This window comes from Branchiostoma belcheri, unplaced genomic scaffold, assembly GCF_001625305.1.
Source record: "Branchiostoma belcheri isolate BF01 breed outbred unplaced genomic scaffold, Haploidv18h27 scaffold52, whole genome shotgun sequence".
NCBI classification, from domain to species: domain Eukaryota; kingdom Metazoa; phylum Chordata; class Leptocardii; order Amphioxiformes; family Branchiostomatidae; genus Branchiostoma; species Branchiostoma belcheri.
This window is the reverse complement of record NW_017804154.1, coordinates 1157379-1167694: the sequence shown is the minus strand read 5'-3', so window position 1 is coordinate 1167694 and position 10316 is coordinate 1157379. Positions and strand designations below refer to the sequence as shown.

Here is a 10316-nt window from a genome sequence, read left to right as displayed (position 1 = left end):
CATAAAACACTCAAGGCTGCCATGTTTATCACAGAAGCTGAAAGGGGAAGTCCAATTTTTTATCTCCATTACTGTTTTATGAAGTTGATTAAAAGCACTCCCATTTACCGTTTGTGGTACACGTTGTTGTGCAGGAAGTTTTCAAACTCCTGCTGGAAGGCTGCCTCCCTTCCTCAATGCGAATCTCATCTTCACTTTTGGGACACTCGCAGCAGGTCCCATCCCCTGTAGTACTGTTGTTGGCCTCTTCTTCCTTGTTGACAATGTCCTCCAACCCCTGGGTCGGTCTGTGGGGCTTCAAGCCTGAAGGCACAAATAAAAGCATGCATTAAACCCTTGGCAATACATGTGTACAACTGTAATTTTCTTCTTGACTCCCCTTTCAAACTTGAATACAAGGATGCATCTGATACAGTGATTATGACGCCATTTCAATTTGGTCAAAATATAAAAAATACACTTCAAAACTTTCGTTAAAAACTGCATATACTGGTAAAGGAGTTGCTATGGTAACTGACCTCCCTGACAGTAGTCCCTGCTCTCCATTGAAGACACGTCTTCCTGCTGCCGCTTGTACTTGACGATGTAATGCGTGACGTTACCGTTGGGTCTGTTGGGAGGTTTCCAGGTGATGATCAGGATGTTGGAGGAGTTAGAATACACAACAACGTCCAGCGGATGGGTCGGTTCTGAAAGAAGTCAGTAATAAATTAGGCGTTGTCACCTAGCCCAGGACAAAGAAATGTTTACTTTTGTGATAGCTGGCTTAAAACATGAAAGTGATAAGTAAAAGTTGTTTGCTTACTGTCAGCGTTGGTGCGAGCGTACACAATATCGCTCTTGGCTCCGGAACCTTCTCGTGCACCAGCTTTGGTGTAAGTCTTCACAAGAATAGCATACTGTGTCCAGGGCTTGAGCCCAGTGATGATATGTGCTGTCTGATCACGATTGACATCAAAATCTCTCCATCTGTAGAGGAAAAAGACATTAGCATCTTCCATAGTGCTTTAACATGAAAACCAGCAAATTGTGCAACGTGTCAACAGGAAGCTGAAGTTCACACTTCAAAAATAACTTGTACTTACTCTGTGTTGCCACAGGCATCTTGTCCTTCATACTCGTCTTCTATACCCTGCTCAGACCTGAAAATGGAAAGAAAAAATAAAGCGACTTAAATTTCTGAGACGGAACATGGAGCAAATAGTGCAACCAACAAGGTCAGTGAGCACATAAATGTATTTCTCTGGAAAAGCACCATGTATGGACACAAAAAGAGGTGAATGAAGGCCTTACGTCTCTCTGTAAGACACCGTGTAGCTGAGTAAATCTCTGGGATCGGGTGGGACGAATTGTTCCCATCTCACGATGATCCAGTCCTTTCCGCTGCTCATATCACTGATGACAAGTTTGTGGAATGAGCCTGAAAAATTCGATTCAATAAGACATTAGAATCATTAGAAACATGACAGTTGTTATCATTGCCAGCGATTGATTCATGCATGCCACTCATAACTGCTATAACGATCCTGACGTAAAATGCTTGGATATAGGTTACCATGACTTTGCCTCACCATCAATAATCACAGACACCTGCTATAGGTGTTTGATACTCACATTGTGCCTGGTCCCCGTTGGTTAGAGTGGAGACGTCAACATCAGATGGCTGTCCGGTAAGTCCTACTTTGTCCCACATGGTGTGGATGACCTGCTGGCACAGTTTGGGGTTGAAGTGGAAGAACAGCCTCCCAACATCGATGGTCATATTCATCCGATCCCAGTTGAATAACTTCTCCAGGTTCCGGTTGTCCAACACGTAGAAAGCGTAACTATAGAGGACAAGGAAAAATAACACACAGAAAAATCAGAGATGCCCAGTCAGACATTTTATAGCAATTTATGTGGGGTTGCTTCATTAAAACATTGCAGGAAGCAGTCAGGATAGCTTTTTAGCTTCAAGTTTAACTCTCATTTTGAACTAAATGCCACTTTCTTTACACAGTCCTTTTGAAAAGAAAGTTATAGCTGCTTCTAAGTTTTCAAGGTGTTTGAAATTCATGGTCGGTTGAAACAATTCTGTAGTATAATAGAAATACATGTAAACGGAGTCATGATTTCGCATTAAGAGCACACCACAAAACAAAATCATTGTGGAAGAAAAAACATTTAAGGTAGTGCATGACATCTGATGTCTTCTGACATGAGATATAGACGGATTTGGCCCTCGCTCAAAGTAGGGGTCCCGCACGCTCCGGAATTTTTTCTCGGAACCGCCGCGGATCGCTAAAAAACTGAAATTGTGCCTAATTCAAGGCTCTCAATAGGATATTTGCCGGATAAGAACCGCTTAAATTTTTACATCAGTAGTTGGAGAAGGTTTTAATCTTCATAAATATCAAAGAATTATCCAAATATCTTGAAAGATAAGCGAGAAATAGCCCACCGGGTGACGCGTGTTTTACGGACGGCGGCCGATCGCACCGCCGCCGCGCCGAAAATTTGAGATGCCCGGTGCTGCGCCAACGCGATTCCTGGGAGCCGTGTGCAAAATACACAAAAAAACTAGCCACCAATTTGTAGCCAACCATACGAGCTACAGAATGGTATCAAGATATCGCCGATGCGGCGTCCGTGCGAAGAAATATCCACAATTAAAATCTTAAAACTCGATTTTCTCCGTTAAATCCCTCTTAAAAAATTTTTATATCTTCCCATTATCGAAAAATTCAGAAGTTTGCCGTCATTTTGGTACCAGATTCGCACATATTCGAGCAATTTTGAGCGCAGGAATGAGGGGCTACTTTTAGCATTACCCCGAGGCCAGTTTTGAAGAAGACAAGATGGCGGACGCCGGCCCGGCCGGCAGCGATCGGGCTGGTTCAGACGACGCTCCCGCGGCATCCGGGGAAAATGCAACCGCTACGACATCACACAGGCCAGGTAATTTGTTATTTTATCTTTTTATGGAGTTTTTGGGGGGTTTTATGTGAATTATTATCGATATTTTGCATAAATATGGACGAGAAGTTTTGAGCACATGTGTACTTCATAGTAAAATCTTACTAGCTTCTTTTACGAATTTTTGTCAGCGCTGTGCTTGCATTTATCTTGATAATGGTGACAGAACTAAAGTGTATTAATTTTTTGGAAGTCTTTTTAGAGAGTTCATGGGCAAATTTATATTTGATGCTCATTTTTAAAGCCTGTTTCAATGCGTATACATGCGCCAACCTGTAGCGTAGTCGTACACCATATTTGGGGGAGGGGGGCAAAACTGTGCCGTATTTAGCTACTGCTTGCAGAATTTTTCCCCCCACAAATTACACAATGTTAAGTTTCCTCTCTCTGTTGACGAACTTACACTGATCTTTTAGAAATAAATATTTAATATTAATAATTTTTTTTTGTATTTAATCATTTAATCATTACTACAGTAGCAAGTTGCATAGCTTTTTGAAATTATATAGTTTTCTCCTTTATGTGATTGTGAATGTAGTTTTTAACTTTGAGATTTTTTTCAATGGACTTTTTTTTTTGAATTGCAGTTGACATCCCAATGGACACCGTGGTAGGGGTGGAGTGTGCAAAAGTGGGACTGACTCCTAAGGTTTTACTGAATGGTTGGGACAGTGCCCAGGAAAGAATGGTCCTCACAAAAATGATGGTTGCTGAAATCGAGAACTTTCGAGGCAACAATGGAACATTTCGTGAGGCCAGGCAGTGGATGGAAAGGCTCCTTGGGAGGGAAGCCTTTCAGGGAGTATCAGACTCGAGCTTCCAATCATCGTTGCAAGGGCTGAAAAAGAAGTGGCAGAAGGCAAAGCAAAATCGGACTAAAGCCACACAAGAAACACTGAGAAAGATGAGAGAAGAGCCGTATGTGCCACCTATGCCAAGGCAGGCTGCAGGAAATCCAGAGCCACAGCCATCAACTTCAAAATTGGAGAAGAAGCTGGAGAGTGCAAAAAAATCAAACATGTGCCTGCAAGGGAAACTAAGAGAGACAGAAATGGAAAATAAGGAACTGGTTGTTGCAAACCATTCCCTGACAAAAGAACTTGCAGCAGTGGACAAACAGAGAGAACAGGAGGAGAAGAAGATAAGAGAGAAGATGAAGATGTTGGAAGAACAAGATGCAAAATGCAAGCAGAATGAGATTCAGATCAATGTAAAGAACTGGAAGGAAAAGCTCAAGAGGAGGGATGGTAAAATAGAGAAGCTGGAGAAGGAGAAGGAGGAATTGTTGGAGGAGAGTAAATGTGATTGTGAGCAGCTGAAAGCAAGGTTGAAGGAGTTGCAAAAAAACAAGGAAAAGGAAAGTCGTCAACTCAAGTACTACACTGAAAAAAGTTCAAAACTAGAAGAAGAACTGAAATCCATGAAAGCAAAGGAGAAAAAGAGGCAAGAAGAAGTGGCAACACTTGAAAGAGCCGTTGAAAATCTGGAGGAACAGTTGAAAGAGAAGAAAAACACCATCAGTCTGCGAACAGGGCCCCACCAAAACAGTCCATATAGTGATGACGTCAGGACATGTTTTATGAGCCTGACATCACTTGGAGTCAGTGCAAAAAATCTGTCTGCGGTGGCACATTGTGTGCTTACAACACTTGGAAAGGTCGATGTCAGTCTAGGTGAGTTTCCAAAGGAAACCTTCAGTGACCAAACAAGTGAAGAAGCAAATCTGGTATCCAGCATCCAGGTGACAGAGCGACTCCAGAGTTCAAAAGTTGGGACATTCCACAGTGACGGAGCAAGTGAACAAGGCCAAAAGCTCATTGGAATGCAGGCCAACACGTCCCAAGGTGTTACATCTTCGTTGGGCCTTGCAACAGCAGTCTCCGGGGCAGCGGAGGAACAACTTGATGCTGTGAAGTTTGTTTTCAACAAAATGGCTGCACTGACATCGTCAGCAGAGGACAGAACCACGAAGTATAATGAGCTGATTGTGAAGCTAAAGAACACCATGGGAGATGGTGCTGCAACCCAGAAGAGGTTCAACACTCTGCTCGAAAGCTATAGAAAAGAACTCCTCCCAGAAGTTGAAAAAAACTGGGACAGTCTCACCGAAGAAGAGAAACAGAATCTCGCAACAATGAACCATCTGTATTGCAATTTACACGCACTGATTGGCTTCGCAACATATGCAGATGAGGCGCTCAATATGCTTGAGGAAAAAGTCTGGAGGAAGCAATATGGGCCGCTCGGAGTTGAGTCCCTCCGTGAATTCCAGAACAAGGATGGCAAGTATGCGTGGTCGCATGCGGACTCTGCTACTCAGAGACTAATCAGAACGGCTTGCGATGCGTTTGCTCCCGGCGGGAACCAACAGGCGGGGAGAATACAAGATTTCAAAGATTTCCTGCGGGGTGTGGTGGAAGATTGTGGAGCTGATGACACGCAGAAGAAGAAGAACGTAGCGAAGATAAAAGCGTTCCGTGCCAACCGGTTCAATATCCTGTTTGAATGCGCAGCAGGCGTGTATTACCACAGAGATCACATAAGAAGAATGTTTGAAGAAGGGTATGTGAGGGCCGGGAACAAGCTGCTACGGGCCGTGCTCGCAGACTGCACGAGCGAACCTCTCCTTGCTGGCTGCAGGGCTCTGGGGCTGGTCAATGTCGTGATCACAAAGCCATATTGGCAGCTGGTGGAGTCGAAAAACTTCCACATTCTGGACTTATCGATCCAGCTGCAGTCAGCCTTGGCAAAATTCAAAGAATGGCAGAACGATGCGTCACCCCTCCTCCAGCCAGACCTGCCACCGCTGTTCCAGGGAAATGACCAGCCTGTTCATCCCGTCCAAGATGCAGTGTTCATGGCGCTGTATGAAGACACGACAGATAGCATGAAGGCCATGACTAAGCAAGCCTTGGAAACAGTTTTGGCCAACATGACTGTTGTTCTGGAGAGACGCTTCCCTGAACAACTCCATGGGAAATTCTCCAGGAATGACGACCCCAGACTGAGGGAAGAAATGGCCACTATGGAGAAGAGTAACCGAAGAGGCGAGAATGACTTCGGTCTCTGGAGATATATCATCTCAACCAAACCTTCCATCTCTCTGATGGCCTGTGAGGGACAGCTCATGTTTAAGAATAATGAAACGGCAAAATGGCTTAAAACCCTCTCAGAAGAAGATCCCGACAAGTACTCTGCTGTACTTCTCCAAGCACGAAAAGAGAGAAAGCAATGGAAAGCAAAGTACGCAGAGAGGGAGAACAGCCAACAAAAGCAGAGAGAGGCAAAGCTGCATGCGCAAGCCGAGGAACATGCCAGAAATCTGAAAAAGAAACAAGAGCAGCAGGAGGGAAAGAGGAAGCTCCTCGAAAAGTACGGCGGCCCAGCAACAACCCTCACTGAATGTGAAGAGTTTCTGAGAAACCTGAGTGGTATTCCATCTACACAGCAGAACAAAGTCCTCAGGGCTCATATCACCTTCCTGAAAGAGAAGTACTCAGGATTCGCAAAACAGAATGGCCCCATGTTTGCCTTATCCGCTGGTGGAGTAAACCGCACCGTGGCCGAACTGTCAGCAAACTTGCGAAGAATTGTTGGCACCCCGGGATTCCAAACATGCAAAAGTCGTGAACCATCACAGACCACCACTGATCAACCGGAGCTGAACCAACAGCCAGCCGTAGATGAGGAAGATGTGCAGAATGAGCTGTCCCGAATCAAGGCACACTTCACACGGAAGGCTATCGAGGCCAGGGGTGCAAACCAAGAGCCGAAAGAGGATGGTAGTCAGACCCAGACTTCGAGTGGTGACCTGACAAATGACAACGAGTCTCAAGAAAGTGAGGTTTCCTCAGAGTCAGACAAGTCAGACTCAGAGTCAGAGTCAGATGGCAGTAACAATACCACCAGTAGCAGTGATGAGGAAAGTGAAGAGGAAGATGGGGAACCTCCAGCTAAGAGACAGAGACTTCCAGAAAACATTGACAAGGGAAGTTCTGTTGGTGATGACGAGAAATCAGAGAGTGAAGATGACGCAGACAAGGAGGAAGATGAAGAAAGTGAGGAAGAAGAAGACTGGAGAGAACCCCCCACTGATGTTGTTGTTGGTAGTCTAGTTGTAGTAGCCTATGACGATATATGGGCAGTAGGAGAAGTTCAAAAAGTGGACAACTCTGGATATTCTGTGAATTACATGCAGAGGACAAAATCAAGAAAGAAACAGTGTACCTTCTCCTGGCCGGAACGGCGATGCGAATACCTTGTAGATCCTAAATTCATTTTGTGTACTCTGAAAGCAGATCAGCTACTACCTAATCCTGCCACAAACTGCAGAGACAATGTCATTCCAGAACGTGATGCGAAGGAGATAGAGCGGAAATACAATGTTTACTATAACAAGTTCTTCGCCACGAGGAAACGTTGAGGTAGTCAGGTAGAACATCAGCCTGAAAAGAGAAAAAGGAGTTAGTTCTGTATAATTTATTAATTTCTGTTTGTAATGTAACATAAGCTATTCCTTTAGTATGTCATGAAAGCCCAAATGTAATAAGATAGACCTTTGTTAGGTTTCTTAGGACAATTGTTTGCAAATCTGTAATACGACTGAGAGCTTTCATAATCTTATGTCATTCAGTAGCCTTTGGTGTTAAGATACGTTTATTTCAATGGCAAATTCCGAGAAATTGTTATGTCCCAGGGTGCTATAAAAGTAGTCTCTCCTGATGAGATATGGAAGCATTGAGGTAGTCAGGTAGGACATCAGCCTGAAAAGAGAAAAAGGAGTTAGTTCTGTATAAATGTAAATTCATTATTTCTATTTTTGTTTGTAGTGTTGTAACATAACTTAAGCTATTCCTTCAGTATACATATCATGAAAGCCTGAAGTGGAATAAGATAGACCTTAGTTGGGTTTCTTAAGGTCATAGGAAAATAATTGTTAGCAAATCTGCTTTCAGAATCTTATCATGTCATTCAGTAGCCTTTGCTGGTAAGATACCTTAATTTCGATGGCGAATTCCGAGAAATTATCGCGTAAAATCTCACAGGGTGCCATAAAAGTATTATTTCCTGAAGAGATATTCCAATTCTGACTTCAAATTTGGACTCAGCAGGTGCCAAAACCCCCTAGGTAGGAAGTATGTTGTGATTTATCATAGTATATGGGAAATATTTCAATTACGCATATTTAATGAGGTACTTATTTGGACTTAGTTTTTTTCCACTTGGCGTACGTGCTTAACGATGTAAATATTTACCAAGGTTGAGGATTGCATAACTCGGCAAATCTTGATGCTAGGAGGCTGGGATTTTGATATGTTTGAATATATGCCCATTAAAGTCTTTAGGATGTGAATTGTTGGTTGTGTCGTATTCTGTTATATAGATATGACTTATGGAAAAATGACGAAAATCGCATAATTATCGAAAATTAACAGATTAGCCGCCTCCAATTTAACCTTTGACGACAAATTTCTCGGCCATACAACATCCGATTTACTTGCAACAAAAAGCATTTTGTTCCTCTCAGTAAGCTCTTTCAAATGAACCTTATTTGAAAGGGCTAATTCTAAATAAAAAAAAATGTGTGGGACCCCTACTCAAAGGGACTTCGTGAATCATAAACAGCACATCTGCATCTGACAAGCCTCTCAGTAGGTGTCTGAAACTTTGCACTTCACAGTTAATGTCACCACTTCCAGACGGAACCACCCTGTGATGTTTTTATATCTTGCAGGTCACCTATGCTTCAGTAGACTCGCGTATCATAAATACATTTGTCTTACTTTCTTTACATGAATGCATCAGTCTACCTTTTTATAGCCTGTCCAATAAGGCATCTGTATAGTGGATATCTAAACAAAACTTCCAATTTTCAGCTCTGGTGAAAAATTGGACTTTACTTACCCATTCTCGTCCTGTCCCCTGATCCTCTTCAGACTGCGTAGGAAGTCCAGCGTTACCAGAGCGTACGAGCGCACGATGGCAACATACTGTCCAACCTCCTCAATCAGGCCCAGGTTGTCCTGCAGCTCAGTGATGATATTGTCTACAGAAAACCAGATACCATCACATTACTGCACTGGAATTTTCGCTGACTTGACTTAAACCTAACCTTTAGCACACAGAAGTAGCCGTTTGGCTAGGCAGCAGGGTAATGGTTATTCTCTGATACACTGAATACGGGATGTAAATGTATGCATGCAAATTCACCAATATTCAGGAAAAATACCAAATCCGAGTAAATGATACTCATTGATAGAGTGAAGGAGTGAAAACAATTTGAGCATCATTAGTTGTCCCTCTGAGTCTGACTCATCACTCCTCAGTTAGGAGTTTAACTAATACTAAGTAATACCTAAAAAATTCAAAACCCATTAAACATATGCTGCATGCTTCTATTGCACTTGTCTCTTGTTCTCTTGTTATTCATCTTGTAGTTGTATCTTATTTCTCACTTCTTTATGCTGCTTTTTAGATATTGGAGTGGAGGAGATACATCATTTTGAAGAGAAGAGTCTTGCTTCTGCTCACAACAGAACAGCAGCTGGAAAGCTGTTCTTGTTTATTTGTTTGGGATCTAGCAGACACTGGCAGCAGTATGTCCTTGAAGATCCAGCTACAAGGTCAAAGGGAAACAGAGGACTCCCAGAAAATTCCCAACAATAACAAGCTCTACATTCCTAGCCAAGGTCATTCCAAGCCTTCAGGCGAAAATCTGTACCATATTTAACCTCTTTTCCTTGGGAAAGACTTCTTGGAATTCTGGCTTAAGGGATGCTATACACAGGATTCTTAATGCTGGGGCCAATTGGAAAAGTATTTTAAGGGACCACCAAAAAGTGGTCACATTGGTGGTCCTTATGCAGTTGCACTGGTGCAGGTTTGACTGAATATGTGAACTACCCGGTACCTTAAATAGCAACGAAACATGACAAAAGGGACTATCACTCACATGTCTCTTGACTAATCTCATGTTCTATACGGGAAAATAGTTAACCTCTTTGGAGTTACAGGTCTCCTTTGTACTTCATGCAGGTGATATAAATCTTCAAAAATTACAGTTTCAAAGTCAAAGCTATTTCCTCTGTTCTCCTGTTCACTCGACCTGTCTAATGCTAGTTTCTGGAAGGCTGTTTGGAGAAGGTGTGGACACTTGGTCGTCCTTGTGTGTAGAACACTTATACCTTGCTTGGTTTACGTCCTTGACTTGGGCAAGGCCAGTCAGAGACTTGGGTTTCTGCCTTCTTGACACCCAACAAAACAGGAAGTCTAAAGCTGAGGCAGATTACGACCTGCGGGTGTCCGGACAAACAAGGGAACAGGCTCAACAACAGGGACGGGACTTTGCAGTAAGAGCAAAG

At 43.0% G+C, this 10316-nt stretch overlaps 1 pseudogene; it reads right to left on the bottom strand.

Annotated features, from left to right (window-relative positions):
* Positions 1–10316, bottom strand: part of LOC109480721 — a 44673-nt pseudogene that overhangs the window by 9650 nt on the left and 24707 nt on the right.